Here is an 18,381-nt window from a genome sequence, read left to right on the forward strand (position 1 = left end):
GTGTGGAAAAGTCTAAGTGGGTCAAAGGGATTGACCGGACACTTAGCGGGGAGTGCTAGCAGGTCAAGGGAGTGACCAGATGCTAGGGATGATGTACCAACAGGTCAAGGTTGACCGGATGTTGGTGTGGAAGCCTTAGGTTTAGGGCTGAGAAGTTTGGATCGGTCTGGTGACCGATCCAGTGATACTGCGTTTGCCCTGATCGGTCTGGTGACCGATCAGAATCAGATCAGTGGCTCACTGATTGTAATCTGATCGGTCTGGAGACCGATCAGGAGGCAACGCAACCTCGCGAGAAGAAAGCCGTGGATCGGTCTGCTGACCGATCCACCCATGGCCTGATCGGTCGGCAGACCGATCAGGCATAGATCAGTGGCTGAGGAACCGAAGCCTGATCGGTCTATGGACCGATCAGGATGTTCCCTGATCGGTCCACAAGACCGATCAGGAGACGCCGATCAGACGAGGGACCGAAGCCTGATCGGTCTGTGGACCGATCAGGAGGTTCCCTGATCGGTCCATGGACCGATCAGGAATCTAGCCGTTGCGATGCAACGGCTAGTTCTCTGCTCTTCTTCTTCGCAGGTATAAAAGAGGGCTACAGGACTTCGGTGAAACACCTTCAGCAGCTACTTCTTCTTCCTTCTGGAAGTTCTCTCCTGCCTGAAGCTTCTGCTTCTTCTTCCTGCTGAGCTTTGTTGAGCTCGTTGGGTGCTAAAGCTTCGCGTGAGCTTCTTCCTGTTGCTGGTTTTCTAGCTAGGCTTGGATCCGAGAAGCTGCTGTTGGTTGCTACTCGGAAAACCTAGAGGTTCCACTGTACAAAAATTTTGTACAAAGGTCTGAACATTTTCCTAGCTACCATGTGTTCTTTTAAATTAAATTTTGGATCGCCTGCGGAACTTAACACGTTTGATCCAAAACTTAATCTATTTGTTCTTTAAGGTTTAGACTTGGATCTCCTGTAGAACTTAACACGTTTGATCCAAATCACCTAAGTTATTAATTCCATTAAATATTAATTTCCATAATTGGTTCCCAGTACTGACGTGGCGAGGCACATGACCTTCTTGGATATGGGAACAACCACCACCGACTAGACAAAACCTTTTATGGAAAGCTAATATTTAATTTCCTAAAATAACTTTAGGTCAACCAAAAGGAACAATCAAATCACAAGGAAAAGAAAAATAAAAGAACACACTTCGAAAACATATTCAAATACTAGAATCGTAAGCCTCTTGTATTTGGTATTATTTCCATAAATAACTAGTATGATGCGGAAAGAAAAATTACTAGTTATACCTTATAGAAAAACCTCTTGATCTTCTACCGTATTCCTCTTCTAACCTCGGACGTTGTGTGGGCAACGATCTTCCGAGATGAGAAACCACCAAAGCACCTTCTTCTCCTTTCTTCAAGTTTCGCCAAGCACTATGCTTCCAAGAGATGAAGATCTTTTCCATCAATCAAGCTCCAAGGGATGTAAGCTTTCTCTCCTTCTTCTCCAAGCTAAAATCCGGCCACCACTTGATCTTCAAGGAGGAAGAGAGGTCCGGCCACAAGATGGAGAGAAGAGAAAGGAAGGAGGCCGGCCACACCAAGGAAGAAAAGAAGGAGAAAATAATAGAGGTTGTTCACCCTTGAAGGCTCCTCTACCTCCTCTTTTATAATCTTTGGTCTTGGCAAATAAGGAAATTTTAATAAAAACTTCCTTAATTCTTTTGCCATGAAAAGGAAAATTTTATTTTAATTAAAATAATTTTCCTTCTCACTAAAACATGGCCGGCCACTTATTTCCTCAAATCAAGGAGAGTTTTAATTAAACAAGAATTAAAACTTCCTAATTTGTTTCCAGAAATTTATAAAAATTTCTCCAATAATTTTATCCCTTCATGATTGATTTATAAAAGGAAATTTAATAAATTAAAATCTTTCTTTTAAACATGTGGATAAAAAGAAAGTTATCTCTAAAAATTAAAATCTCTTTCAATCTACAAATAAGGAAAGATATCAAATCTTTTCTTAATCTTTTGTAGAAACTTATAAAAGAGAATATTTAATTTTTAAACTCTCTTTAAATCATGAACATGTTTAAAAGAGGAAAGTTTTTCTTAAATTTAAAATCCTCCTTTAATCAACAAATAAGGAAAGATTTCAAATTTTAAACTCTCTTTAATCATGTAGATGATTTACAAATAAGAAAGTTTTACAAAAATTAAAACCATCCTTTTAAACTACAAATAAGGAAAGAGATTAATCTCTTCTCTTAATCTTTGTAGAAAGTTATAAAAGGAAATTTTTAATTTTTAACTCTCTTTAAAAACATGATATCCACATAAGAAATAATTTTAATAAAATCCTTTTAATATTCTAGTGGCGCCACCTAAGCTTGGGACCCAAGCTTTGGCGCCACCTTCATGGCTCATCCACTTGGTCTTGGCGGCCTAGCTTGGGTTCCAAGCTAGCTTGGCCCCCATTGGATGGGTAAGAAGGTGGGTATCACGGTGGGTATAAATCTCTATATACTAGAGGCTACGATAGGGACCGAGAGGAGGAATTGGTTTTGGTCTCCCGATAAAATTAAGCATCCCGTGTTCGCCCCGAACACACAACTTAATTTTATCAATAATAATTCATTCTACTAGAGAACTATTATTGAACTACCGCACCAATCCCAAATTATATTTTGGGCTCCTTCTTATTATGAGTGTGTTAGTCTCCTTGTGTTTAAGATAACAAATGTCCACTAATTAAGTAAGTTACTGACAACTCACTTAATTAATATCTTAGTCCAAGAGTAGTACCACTCAACCTTATCATCATGTCGGACTAGGTCCACCTGCAGGGTTTAACATGACAATCCTTATGAGCTCCTCTTGAGGACATTATCAACCTAGTATCTCTAGGACACAGTTTCCTTCTATAATCAACAACACACACTATAAGTGATACCATTTCCCAACTTATCGGGCTTATTGATTCATCGAACTAAATCTCACCCATTGATAAATTAAAGAAATAAATATCAAATATATGTGCTTGTTATTATATTAGGATTAAGAGCACACACTTCCATAATAACCGAGGTCTTTGTTTCTTTATAAAATCAGTATAAAAGAAACGACCTCAAATGGTCCTACTCAATACACTCTAAGTGTACTAGTGTAATTATACACAAGATAAACTGATACCTAATTACACTACGACCTTCTAATGGTTTGTTCCTTTCCATTTTGGTCGTGAGCTACTGTTTATAATTTATAAGGTACTGATAACATGATCCTCTGTGTGTGACACCACACACCATGTTATCTACAATATAAATTAATTGAACAACTTCATTTATCACAAATGTAGACATTTGACCAATGTGATTCTTATTTCTAGATAAATGTTTATACCAAAAGCTAGGCTTTTAGTATACACTCTAACAATCTCCCACTTATACTAAAAGACTAAGCTGCCATATCTGCTGCCATACATCTGATTCCCATCCCTTCAACATGCCCATCAAAAGCTCTTGCCTTAAGGACCTTAGTGAAAGGATCTATAGGTCATCACCTGATGCAATCTAGGCGGCAACAACTTCTCCTCATTTATACGATTCCTCGTATTGGGTGGTACTTGCGCTCTATTGTGTTTACTTGCCTTATAGACTTATGGTTTCTTCGAGTTTGCTACTGCACCATCATTATTACAATAAATTGTAATAATTTTTGGACAAACTAGAAATCATATCTAAGTCTATCTTGGGGTTATTGAGTCATTCAGCTTTTATGGCTACCTCAGAGGCTTGCCATATGCTAAGCTTCTATGGTGGAGTCCAGAAAAACACCTATGCTTATCACTCTTCCATAGTTATGACTTTACCTCCTAAAGTAAACACAAAACCCGTGGTTGACTTATTATTGTCCCTATCCAGTTGGAAGTCAAAATCCTTGCAACCCACAAGGACTAAATTAATCGCCTTGTAAGCTAGCATATAATCTCTAGTACCTCTAAGGTACTACAATATATGCTTTGCTGCATGTCCTTGTCTAGGTTACTTTGATATCTGCTAACTATGCCCTTGACAAACAGATTTCTGATCTAGTGCATAACATACATTAGGCTTCCAGCCGTAACATAAAGAACTGCCTTTATTTCCTTTATCTCCTTTGATGTCTACAGAGACATATCTTTAGATAAAGTTACTCCATCCTGAAAAGGTAAGAAACCTTTCTTGGAGTTTTGTATGCTTAAAACGAGCAAGGATTTTTCCGATGTATGAAGCTTGGGATAAGTAAAATATTCTTTTCTTGCGATCCCTTATTACTTTGATCTCAAGAATATATACATTCTCCCAAGTCCTTTATATCGAATTGTTTGGACAACCATACCCTTACTTCTGACAACATTTTGATATTGTTTCCAACTACCAAAAATGTTATCTAAGTATAGTACAAGAAATACCACCACGTTTCCATCACATCTTTTGTATACACAAGACTTATCCGGTTACTAAATCCATAGATCTGGATTACTTTGATAAATCAGATGTTCCAAGACCTTGAAACTTTGCTTCAGTCCATAGACTGATTGAGCTTACACACAAGATGCTTTTAGCCCTTTGCAATGAACCCTTCTGGTTGCTTTATATGGATGTTTTCTTCAAGACTTCCATTAAGGAATGCTGTCTTGACATCCACTTGCCAAATAGATAAAAGAATTCGGATAAACTTAAGCATGACTACCAGTGAAAAAGTTTCCTTTTTCATCAAGCCTTGCTTTGAAAGTTACTACCTTCCTGTCTATCCCTCTTTTCCTATTATAGACCTTTTTATACCCAACGGCTTTTACACCATTTGGTGATTCTACAAGCTTCCAGATTTTATTAGAATACATATATTCTAATTCTTTTATTCATTACTCTTTGCCAAGATGCTGCATCTTTATCTTGGAGTGCTTCATCATATGACCGGAGATCAGGTTCATGCCCTCCAGAGATCGAGTCCAAAAACTCTCCCAAAACATGAACCTATTTAGGTTGCATAACAACCCTCCCACTACAATAAGACACTTTCTGTAATTGTGTATCAATTTGTGATACGAGTTGCAGTTTTCTTGTGGTATCTCATCTTGTACAGTTGGTACTCGATTAGACATGTCCTTTATTATTTCCTTAAGAACAAATTTACTTATGAGCACGTGGTTCATTATATAGTCCTTTTCTAAAAATCAGTCATTTATGCTGACAATGACCTTCTGATTTTAAGACTATAAACCTACTTTTGTTTATCTAGGATATCTTACAAACAAGTGAACTCCTATCCAACTTATCATTATCTCTCTTTAACATATGTGCTGGATTACCCGAATCCGAATATGTTTCAAAATAGGCTTACACCTATTCAGCAATTCTATATGAGCAGAGAGTTATGACTTTGGAAAGTTCACTTCCGTTTCCAGAGCATATCCTTAAAACAAATTTGGTAATTTTCTGAATAACTCATCATCTATCTAATAATTCCATAAGAGTCCTATACCTTCTTTCTACTACACCATTCTGTTGGGGTGTTCCAGATGCAGTTAGTTGGGATTGAAATCCAACTTCTGATAAGTGACTCCTAAAATCTCTCAAGAGGTACTTGCCACTACGATTTTCCATAGTGACTTTTTACTTTAACATTTCTCCGCATCAGCCTCGTACTCTTTGAACTAATCAAAGCACTTAGTCTTGCGGTACATTAAGTAAATGTATTTGTATCTTGAATAGTTGTCTATAAAATAGACGAAATATTCGATACTACCTCTTGTCTGGATTGTCATAGGATCACACAAATCAGAATGAACCAATTCCAATATATCTTTGACTCTATTCCCCTTAGACTTAAAAACTTCTTGGTTATTTTTCCTTTCAAGTAAGACTTGTAGGTTGGAAAGATTTCCACTACTAATGAACACAAAAGTTCATCAGCTACCAATGAATCCTACTTAAGTTAATATAACCTAGCTTTAGATGCCAAAGATATAATTGGTTCATTTCCGAAGGTTGCTTTCTCTTAAAATTAGAAGATGTGTGACTAATTTCCATTTGTTGCATCGTGGGAGTTATTGGATTATAAATTGTCAACCATCATACCAGAATAGATAACTTTCCTATTTTTCTTGATAACAACTTTGTTATCAAAATAGACACAATATCTATAATAGTTTAGAAACTGAAATCAGGTTCTTTCTAAACTTGGTATGTAAAGACAATTACTTAAAATCCATATTTTATTCTTATCAAAGGATAAACATCTCCCACTGCAACAGCTACCACTTTTACAGTAGTGCCCATATGGACGGTGATTTACCTTTCATTTAGTTGTTGGGTTTCCTGGAGCAATGAATTGCAGACATGATTAATGGCATCTTGTATCTACACACCAGGTACCGGTAGATAACTCCACTAAACATGTATCAACTAATGAATAAAATACACCTATATTGTTCTTAATTCTAAGAGAACAGTCTACCTTAATGTCCAAATTCTATTTCCAATCAATTATAATTGGGACCACTAAGTCTATCAGCTAGGGTTTGACCATCTTCCTAAGAGTCACAAAAATATTTGGTCAAGATCAACTCCTTAAAATTCCCATGAATTTTGTATGCCACGTTAGTGTGGACGTATACAAATTCAAAGAGAAAATTTTATCATTTAATTTTATTATCTCGTCAACCTTACTTTATGACGAATAAAATTAATAGTTGGTCTATCTTTAATCAAATATTTGGTCAAGACTCTAAATTTAAAATAATATTGATTCCTCTAACAATACTATTTAAATTTACCAACACCTCAAAACACCGTGAATTTTGCATGCCACGTTAGTGTGGACGTATACAAAATCAACATTTGTAAGAGGAGGGTTTTACCCATTAACTATCTTGTCAACGTAACTTTATGACAAATAAAATTATCTCAAACACCGTTAATTTTGTATGCCACGTTAGTGTGAACGTACAAAATCAATCATTTGTAAGAGGGTTTTAACCCTTTAATTTTATTATCTTGTCAACCTAGTTTTATGACAAATTAATAGTTGGTTTCATTTGGTCACACAAATAATAGCGGACTCGATGGGGAGGATACTATTAGATGTGTCTAAGTGTATACCATTACTTGACACTAAGTCCATTAATAAGATTATGCCCTTCCGTTGGGGAAGATCACACGCTCTTAATTAACTTCCTATAGTCATCCAAAATGGAAGTCTATTCTAGTGATCCGCAAATAAGCTCATCCGTTATGGAGGAAGGCACTCGAGCCAACGCGCAAGCTTGTTTGCATCACTTACAAACCAATAATGGAGACCATGGGATTTACTTAAAATCCCTCTCCCACTTAGTTATTTATTAATGAGGAATTTTAACTATGCTAGCCTACTAAACTTGTAAACTAACATGCACACTGACAATATAAAAGCAATAAATAGAAAATCTAATTTTCAACTATTATGGCTTTTATCTCTAGTTGTCCTCCGTGTGTTGTCATCCCAAGCTGCTGCCATATTTGGCCACCGCCATCGGGTCTAGCTGTCCATCTTGCTCCTTGTTACGCCTCTGGTCCTTAGAAGGTTCCACGCTTTGCAAGATTTGATCCATGACATAAATAGAATTTTACAATTTTGATCCTATATTCCATAAAAGGAATGTACATGTATCTAGATCAAAATAAAATCCTAATAAAACTAAATACAGCTCCTGCTGTATTTTATAATACAATCATGCACACACAATAAATGCCCTTGACATGTCCAAGGGTCCAATCACACACATAATAACTATAAGCCATAATAGTTGGATCATGCATCCACAAAGTTAGCACATCCTACTATTATCCTGCCTAAATTATGTATGATATGTGAATAATTAAACTAATACCAAATACACAGAGGCAAAACCCTAGCTCTGATACCAATTGTTGATTGCTACTCGGAAAACCTAGAGGTTCCACTGTATAAAAATTTTGTACAAAGGTCTGAACCTTTTCCTAGCTACCATGTGTTCTTTTAAATTAAATTTTGGATCGCCTGCGGAACTTAACACGTTTGATCCAAAACTTAATCTATTTGTTCTTTAAGGTTTAGACTTGGATCTCCTGCGGAACTTAACACGTTTGATCCAAATCACCTAAGTTATTAATTCCATTAAATATTAATTTCCATAATTGGTTCCCAGTACTGACGTGGCGAGGCACATGACCTTCTTGGATATGAGAACAACCACCACCGACTAGACAAAACCTTTTATGGAAAGCTAATATTTAATTTCCTAAAATAACTTTAGGTCAACCAAAAGGAACAATCAAATCACAAGGAAAAGAAAAATAAAAGAACACAACTTCGAAAAACATATTCGAAATACTAGAATCGTAAGCCTCTTGTATTTGGTATTATTTCCATAAATAACTAGTATGATGCGGAAAGAAAAATTACTAGTTATACCTTATAGAAAAACCTCTTGATCTTCTACCGTATTCCTCTTCTAACCTCGGACGTTGTGTGGGCAACGATCTTTCGAGATGAGAAACCACCAAAGCACCTTCTTCTCCTTTCTTCAAGTTTCGGCCAAGCACTATGCTTCCAAGAGATGAAGATCTTTTTCCATCAATCAAGCTCCAAGGGATGTAAGCTTTCTCTCCTTCTTCTCCAAGCTAAAATCCGGCCACCACTTGATCTTCAAGGAGGAAGAGAGGTCCGGCCACAAGATGGAGAGAAGAGAAAGGAAGGAGGCCGGCCACACCAAGGAAGAAAAGAGGGAGAAAATAATAGAGGTTGTTCACCCTTGAAGGCTCCTCTACCTCCTCTTTTATAATCCTTGGTCTTGGCAAATAAGGAAATTTTAATAAAAACTTCCTTAATTCTTTTGCCATGAAAAGGAAAATTTTATTTTAATTAAAATAATTTTTCTTCTCACTAAAACATGGCGACCACTTACTTCCTCAAATCAAGGAGAGTTTTAATTAAACAAGAATTAAAACTTCCTAATTTGTTTTCGGAAATTTATAAAAATTTCTCCAATAATTTTATCCCTTCATGATTGGTTTATAAAAGGAAATTTAATAAATTAAAATCTTTCTTTTAAACATGTGGATAAAAAGAAAGTTATCTCTAAAAATTAAAATCTCTTTCAATCTACAAATAAGGAAAGATATCAAATCTTTTCTTAATCTTTTGTAGAAACTTATAAAAGAGAATATTTAATTTTTAAACTCTCTTTTAAATCATGAACATGTTTAAAAAGAAAGTTTTCTTAAAATTTAAAATCCTCCTTTAATCAACAAATAAGGAAAGATTTCAAATTTTAAACTCTCTTTTAATCATGTGGATGATTTACAAATAAGGAAAGTTTTTACCAAAAATTAAAACCATCCTTTTAAACTACAAATAAGGAAAGAGATTAATCTCTTCTCTTAATCTTTTGTAGAAAGTTATAAAAGGAAATTTTTAATTTTTTAACTCTCTTTTAAAAACATGATATCCACATAAGAAATAATTTTAATAAAAATCCTTTTTAATATTCTAGTGGCCGGCCACCTAAGCTTGGGACCCAAGCTTTGGCCGGCCACCAACTTGGCTCATCCACTTGGTCTTGGCCGGCCCTAGCTTGGGTTCCAAGCTAGCTTGGCCGGCCCCATTGGATGGGTAAGAAGGTGGGTATGCGGTGGATATAAATCTCTATATACTAGAGGCTACGATAGGGACCGAGAGGAGGAATTGGTTTTGGTCTCCCGATAAAATTAAGCATCCCGTGTTCGCCCCGAACACACAACTTAATTTTATCAATAATAATTCATTCCACTAGAGAACTATTATTGAACTACCGCACCAATCCCAAATTATATTTTGGGCTCCTTCTTATTATGAGTGTGTTAGTCTCCCTGTGTTTAAGATAACAAATGTCCACTAATTAAGTAAGTTACTGACAACTCACTTAATTAATATCTTAGTCCAAGAGTAGTACCACTCAACCTTATCGTCATGTCGGACTAAGTCCACCTGCAGGGTTTAACATGACAATCCTTATGAGCTCCTCTTGAGGACATTATCAACCTAGTATCTCTAGGACACAGTTTCCTTCTATAATCAACAACACACACTATAAGTGATACCATTTCCCAACTTATCGGGCTTATTGATTCATCGAACTAAATCTCACCCATTGATAAATTAAAGAAATAAATATCAAATATATGTGCTTGTTATTATATTAGGATTAAGAGCACACACTTCCATAATAACCGAGGTCTTTGTTTCTTTATAAAGTCAGTATAAAAGAAACGACCTCAAATGGTCCTACTCAATACACTCTAAGTGTACTAGTGTAATTATACAGTCAAGATAAACTGATACCTAATTACACTACGACCTTCTAATGGTTTGTTCCTTTCCATTTTGGTCGTGAGCTACTGTTTATAATTTATAAGGTACTGATAACATGATCCTCTGTGTGTGACACCACACACCATGTTATCTACAATATAAATTAATTGAACAACTACATTTATCACAAATGTAGACATTTGACCAATGTGATTCTTATTTCTAGATAAATGTTTATACCAAAAGCTAGGCTTTTAGTATACACTCTAACAGCTGCTGCTTCACCAGGGTTCCTGCTGACTTCAAGAAGGCAAGCAAGTGTTGTTTACATTTCTGTTCTTGTTTTCTTGTTCCTATTTGTACTCCTATTGCTGTTGCAAAGATTGTGGTGAGGTTTCTCCACCCACAAGGAGTATCTATTAGCCGGGTTTTCGGGGACTCATCCACCGACGGATTGGTAGGCTTCGTCCACCTTACGGACACGCCGAGAAGTAGGAGTTCATCTCCGAACCTCGTTATATGGTTTGTCTTTCTTCTCCTGTTTTCTTTCTACGTTGTATTTCCGCTGCACTAACCTAATCGTAGGAAGAAACGCGAAAGATTGGGGTCGGCTATTCACACCCCCCTCTCTAGCCGTACGAAAGATCCCAACAAGTGGTATCAGAGTAAAGGTTTGCTCTTCATCGGATTAACACCCGGGGAGCACGAGCTAGAGGATGGATCTACTCGGAGAAGATGTCATCATTCCACCCTTCTACGAATGCGGTGACTTCGCGTATTGGAAGGTAAGGATGAAGTACTTTCTTATGACTAACATAATGAATTGGTTTTGTGTACAAGAAGGTTTTACTCCTCCGGTGGATAAGGAAGGAAAACCTCTTGAGAAGAAGGAGTGGACCAAAGAACAAATTCACAAATTCGAAATCAACGAAGAGGTAACGAGAATAATTGAATTTTCATTGCCTACTAACATCTTGTGTAAGATAGGTTACAACAATACCAAGGAATTATGGGATAACTTGGCCAAGTACCATAAGGAGAGCTCCACTTCAAATCATGAAGAGGAGACAAGTGAGTCATCAAGTAGCTCACATCATGGAGGAGAGGAATTAGAAGTTGAGGGTTACTCAACATCTAAGGACGAAGAGGAGGAGAGTTCTTCTTCAAGTTCGGAGCACGAAGAAGAAGCTTCTACCTCCGGGAGGGATGAAGAAGAGAGCATCCATCTATCCTCAACCCTAGGTAACTTAAACACCTTAAGTTCAAGTAAATTGCATATAATGTGTTTTGAGTGTAGGGAATTTGGACATTACAAGAGTAAATGTCCAAAGAAGACTAAGAAGACTCCACCGGCGCCAAAGATCAAGGAAGTCGGAGTCCCAAAACGCAAGGGCAAGGAGCACATGGTGTGCTTCCAATGCAAGCAACGGGGACATTATAGGAGTCAATGTCCAAGGGGGAGGCAATCTCACAAGGACAAAAGACAAAGCATGTGTAAAGGGGGAGCGAAGGCAAACCCTAAGGTATTCTCTAAGGTTCATTCTTGCACTTCTAATAAGATACATGCTAGTAGTCTTATTGCAATTGTCAAGAATGATAAGCATGATAATCATAGAAATCGATATATGTGCTTAGGTGCCAAGCATGTTAGTCTAGGTAAGGACAATGCTAGAAATGATAACACTAGGATTAACTAATCTAAGGTTAAGGAGAACCTAGGTAGAAATCCCAAATCATCTAGACATATGCCTAGAAATACCTCAAGGAATAATGATAAATTAAAGCTTGAGGTATTAGAGAAGGAAAATCAAGTCTTGAGGTCAAGACTTGATAATTTAGAAAAGGCTCTTAAAAACATGGAGAAGTCATCTCTAGGGTTTAAGAGTCAAAAACCCAAGTCCAAGGACAAGAAAGGTTTGGGTCACAAACCTAAGTCCCAAATGGTCAAGCCCACTTATCATAATGTTCCATTCGATTATGGAACAAAACCTAGTGCTAGGAAGACCACCACCAAGGTCACAAGGGGAGTCACCCCTAGAGTTGATCTTGATGAATCCCAAATGACCAAGGCTTCAAAGCCTAAGAGGGTCATTAGGAGGGTTGCTAGGGAAGTTATCCCTAGTGAATATTTAGTGAACCCAATGAGCTCAAATAGGTATTGGGTTCCTAGGAGCATCTTCTCTACCCCATAGATGGGTTAGAGAGTGTCAACTCCAATTAGAAGGGTAGTTAACCCAACTTTGAGGAAATTGACACTCAAGGAGCATTTTCGAGGTTTTGATAACCTTTGAAAATGAAAAAGAATTATTATTTACTCCTTGAAGAGTAAATTGTGCCATATTTAAAAAATATCGATTTTAATCTTATTTGGCACAATTTAAGAAAACCTAGAGAAATACCATAATTGGGATTTTGGTTTTCTCTTAGGGATATATGGGCAATCTAGGGTTAGATTTTAAGTTAGTTAAGGCTAAGGATACTTAGATAGGGAATTTAGGTATTTTATTTGTGCTAACTTGCCATGATTGGTTGCCATATGCCATGCCATGACATCATATTTATCTTATTATCATTTGAAATGTCATGATAATGCTTAGGCTAGTTTATATGTCATGCTTTATTTAAGTTTTCAAACTTTATGCCATGACATCATGACATTGGCACATGTTTTTACTTATGATATCATTATATGCCATGTCATCATCTCTTGCATTATAATCAATGAAATTGATTTGAGGACAAACATATAATTTGATATTGAGATCAAATTGGTGTTTAGAAAATGCATGAGAACTTAGCCTAAGTTGACCTTAACCCATATCTCACATCAAATTGACTTGAATGTGGTTTGATACACCTTAGATGTGTGTGAGATATTAGGATCATGAGTTAGGATCAAGGTGCATTGTCCTTGTACCTAGATGACCCTAATTCAAGAAATTAAGGATCATAGGGAAAGCTTGTGTACAAGTCATGTACATCTAGCCCTAAGATTATGGTCCTAAATTCAAATGGTTTTAAAAGCATTTTAAAATTGATTTGAAAAACCTTGATGAAGCTTTCCTAGTGATAGCATTCATCATTGAACATTGTGATACAAAGTTGAGTTAAACTTGAACTATTTCAAAGTTTTTGAACTTTGTATCAAGATTGAAAAATGGAAGTTATTTTCATAGAAAACTATTTTTCCATGATAGTATATGTTATGAGGAATGTATCCTCAAAATTTCACAATTTTTGAAATTTTTGAAATTTTCTAGGAGTTTCTGAATTTCGGAAGGAAATTTTGAAACTGATATCAGAGGTCTGTGGACCGATCAGAAGGGAGTCTGATCGATCCAGGCAGTTGTGGATCGGTCACTGTGACCGATCCAGAGAAGACCTGATCGGTCCGGTGACCGATCCAGGGAAGGTCTGATCGGTCAGGGACCGATCAGAGCATGCCGACCTTCTAATTTCACTGTTGGTCTGAAATTTCAGCTGGAAGTTGGGTTTTGGATTTCTAAAGGTTTGGAACTCACAAAGACATTGTTGGTGCAATGGTCAAGGGGAGTTGACCTTTAGGGGAGTTTTACCTAATTGTCAAGGGGAGTTAACTTTAGGGGAGTTTTACTCCTTAAGACTTTTGAGGATTAGTGATATGGGATTATCACTAAGTTGATTGTTGAGTTTAGTATCAGGGAAATTAAGAGTTTCAATGAAAGGTATGGGACTTTCATTAGGAAGAAACTCTTGACCTTGATACCTCCTTTTTCCTTTTGATGTGTGTCAAAAAGGGAGAGTGTTAATTGGAGAATTATTGGAGAACCCAAGTTAGGTTATCGGGTTAACCTAAGCTAGGGGAAGAATGTCAAGGAATGTTCAAGGAAGAACATTGGAATTCTTTTTGATGTGTGTCAAAAAGGGGGAGAATTATTGGAGAACCCAAGTTAGGTTATCGGGTTAACCTAAGGGGAGAATGTCCAGAGAATGTTCAAGGAAAGAACATTGGACATTGGAAGATGGTTGGAAAACCTAAGTTAGGTTATCGGGTTAACCTAACTTGATTTTGGATTTTGTCAAACATCAAAAAGGGGGAGATTGTTGGTGCAACGTTAGGTCAAGGTTGACTTGGTTGACCTGACTCGAGTTGGTCAAGGGTGACCTGACTCGAGTTGTATTTTGATGTTTGACAATGTTTGAGGAGAGTAGAAAAGTTGTATTCTGATGTGTTGACAAGAATACGAACTTGGGAGATTGTTGGTGCAACCGTAGGTCAAGGTTGACCTGGTTGACCTGAAAAGTCCAAGCAGGGAGCTTGGCACTGGAAAAGTCCAAGTATGGAGACTTGGCACTGGAAAAGTCCAAGCAGGGAGCTTGGCACGCGAAAAGTCCTAGTATGGAGACTTGGCACTGGAAAAGTCCAAGCAGGGAGCTTGGCACGCGAAAAGTCCTAGTATGGAGACTTGGCACGGGAAAAGTCCAAGCAGGGAGCTTGGCACGAGGGAAAGTCCTAACTGGGATGTTAGGCAGTTGGAAAGTCCTGGTGAGCGAAGCCAGGCAATGGGAAAGTCCTAACTGGGATGTTAGGCAGTTGGAAAGCCCTGGTGAGTGAAGCCAGGCAGTGGGAAAGTCCTAACTAGGATGTTAGGCAGTGTGGAAAGTCCTGGTAAGTGAAGCCAGGCAGTGGGAAATTCCTAACTAGGATGTTAGGCAGTTGGAGAGTCCTGGTGAGTGAAACCAGGCAAGGGAAAATCCAGATGGATCAGGGATGATCGGACTTCTGGTGTTGGAAAGTCCAAGTAGGTCAAGGGAGTGATCGGATACTTGGCACGAAGAGGAAAATCCAGATGGATCAGGATGATCGGACATCTGGTGTGGAAAAGTCTAAGTGGGTCAAAGGGATTGACCGGACACTTAGCGGGGAGTGCTAGCGGGGAGTGACCAGATGTTAGGGATGATGTACCAACAGGTAAAGGTTGACCGGATGTTGGTGTGGAAGCCTTAGGTTTAGGGCGAGAAGTTTGGATCGGTGCGGTGACCGATCCGGTGATCTGCGTTTGCCTAATCGGTCCGGTGACCGATCGAGAATCAGATCGGTGGCTCATCGATTGAATCGATCGGAGACCGTCGAGGCAACGCAACCTCGCGAGAAGAAAGACGTGGATCGGTCCTGAGATCTCACTTGATCGGTCGGCGGACCGATCAGTGGCTATCGATCGGATGGGAAGAAGCTGATCGGTCTATGGACCGATCAGGGATGTTCCTGATCGGTCCACAAGACCGATCAGAGACGCCGATCAGACGAGGATCAAGCCTGAGTCGTGGACCGATCAGAGGTTCCTGATCGGTCCATGGACCGATCAGAATCTAGCCGTTGCGATGCACGGCTAGTTCTCTCTTCTTCTTCGCGGTATAAAGAGGGCTACGGGACTTGGTGAAACACCTTGACTACTTCTTCCTTTCGAAGTTCTCTCTGCTGAAGCTTCGCTTCTTCTTCCTGCCGAGCTTTGTTGAGCTCGTTGGGTGCTAAAGCTTCGCGTGAGCTTCTTCCTGTTGCTGGTTTTCTAGCTAGGCTTGGATCCGAGAAGCTGCTGCTTCACCAGGGTTCCTGCTGACTTCAAGAAGGCAAGCAAGTGTTGTTTACATTTCTGTTCTTGTTTTCTTGTTCCTATTTGTAGTCCTATTGCTGTTGCAAAGATTGTGGTGAGGTTTCTCCACCCACAAGGAGTATCTATTAGCCGGGTTTCCGGGGACTCATCCACCGACGGATTGGTAGGCTTCGTCCACCTTACGGACACGCCGAGGAGTAGGAGTTCATCTCCGAACCTCGTTATATGGTTTGTCTTTCTTCTCCTGTTTTCTTTCTACGTTGTATTTCCGCTGCACTAACCTAATCGTAGGAAGAAACGCGAAAGATTGGGGTCGGCTATTCACACCCCCCTCTCTAGACGTACGAAGGATCCCAACAACCTTGAACGAAGTTGAGGATAAGTCCGGAGTAGGTTAGATTGACTGAATGTTTGTGAGAAGGTCTCGGAGCAAGTTAGGTTGATGGAATGCTTGCGGGAAGACCCCAGAGCATGTCAGGTTGACCGGATACTTGCAAAGAAGGTTCCGGAATAAGTTAGGATGACCGGATACTAGCGGAAAAAGCTAGAGTGAATCAGAGTGACTAGATGCTCAGGGGGCCTGGACCATAAGAGTAATGATGATCCTTCATTTTATATATATATATATATATATATATATATATATATATATATATATATATATATATATATATATATATATATATATATATATATATATATATATAAACCTCAAATAACTAAATTGAAACAAAAGTAACTGCAACTCAGTTAAATAGACAGACTGTCTAGTCATGATGAGCTTCTGGCATGGTCAAGCGAAATGCTCACGACCTCTGCGACATAGGAGGCATGGCTGACCTGCAAGCTTGCGATCACAAACTACTTGTGGCCAAGCCGTAAGCTCATGACCACAATAAAGAGATGTTTGCATGCAGAAGTGGAACAAAAAAAATTCAAGGGACTGAATTGCACAGATATTTTTTTTTGTACGGCTAAATAAAAACATTTATAATTAAAATTTTACATCAACTCTTGCATAATATACGATGCTACAGAAACTATACACATGAAGTCTGAAATCTAACTGACAAAGAAATTAAACTCTAGTCTATTCATTTCCAGTGTGATGATCCCTCTAAGGCTCCAATTCTTGCATAATATACATTGCTGCAGAAACTGCAGCCAAATAAACATGAACATCACTCACATAAATCATAATATGCATGAAATTCTCATGAAAGATAGTGTAGAACAGAGCAAAAAAAAGGAGGTTAAGAATTTTAAGGAATCAACATGAACAAAGAACACTTTAATAGCAAATGTTTCTGTCAATACAGAAGCAATAAGAAATAGTTGTACATCTTATTTTGCAACTCACTTGATGACTAACAACATGAAACACTCTCCATGCAAAAGCTATTAGCCTATTAAGTTAATCACAACCAATTGATCGTGTTGAACACTTAGGATTCTCATTTTAACCATATAATAGACTGCAATATTAATACTTACAATATGTAATTGAAATGATATTGTTAGAGTTTACCAGAGTCCAAGAGACTAGAACTCGAGAGCCTTTCCCTTATCCCACTTTATACTCTACCGAATCTCCATAACCTGATAAATTAACATTGAGAACATTTGATATAACTTGCAAGAAAAAAAAACTAGAAGTTTAGGAAAGATTAGTCTACCTTTCTTCCATAGGTGAGCTTCATTTCCGGGTTGGCACAGAAGTCTGCAATGGTAGTCAGTACAAGAGGAGACAATTGAATTATACGAGACTGCATTTGTTGAAAATGTTGTAATATTTGCTCATTTTCAATTGTAGAAAAAATATCATTTTCAATGTATACAACTAGACTGTCATTCATCCATTCATCTCCCATTCTATTGCGTAAATCAATCTTCACAGTCTTCATTGCAGAAAAACTCGTTCAACCGAAATAGTTGCAACTGGTAAAACTAATACCAACTTTATCATACGATAAACCAATGGGAACACCAAATGTTTTTCAATCTCAACCAAGTTCTGAGCAAAAATTCCCAAGTCATCAATTGAAAGTATGGATCATCCCGCAGATTATAAAAGTAACTCATAAGTTATTGTTCCAAAAATAAATAATCAGTACCACAGAAGTCCTCGAGATAAAAATCAGCAAGATGGATGAGTTTGTGAACATCAAATTGAGAGAAAGAATTTCTTGGATGAAGACATGATATGCAACCAAACAGTTCCGTACTAACTTCTGAAAAATGATTATTCATCTCTTGTATAATTAAATCAACAACCTAACATTCAAATTTGATAGCATTAATAATCAATGAAATCTCTTTAACAAAAAAAATAGATTTTTAGAAATAATACCTAACAAAAAATATCCACATGATAATGATGAAAATTAGTGATGAGTTGCCCTCTACGCCTGCCATGACCACGAGTTAGCATGTTGTCC

Source organism: Zingiber officinale, chromosome 3A (genome assembly GCF_018446385.1).
Source record: "Zingiber officinale cultivar Zhangliang chromosome 3A, Zo_v1.1, whole genome shotgun sequence".
NCBI classification, from domain to species: domain Eukaryota; kingdom Viridiplantae; phylum Streptophyta; class Magnoliopsida; order Zingiberales; family Zingiberaceae; genus Zingiber; species Zingiber officinale.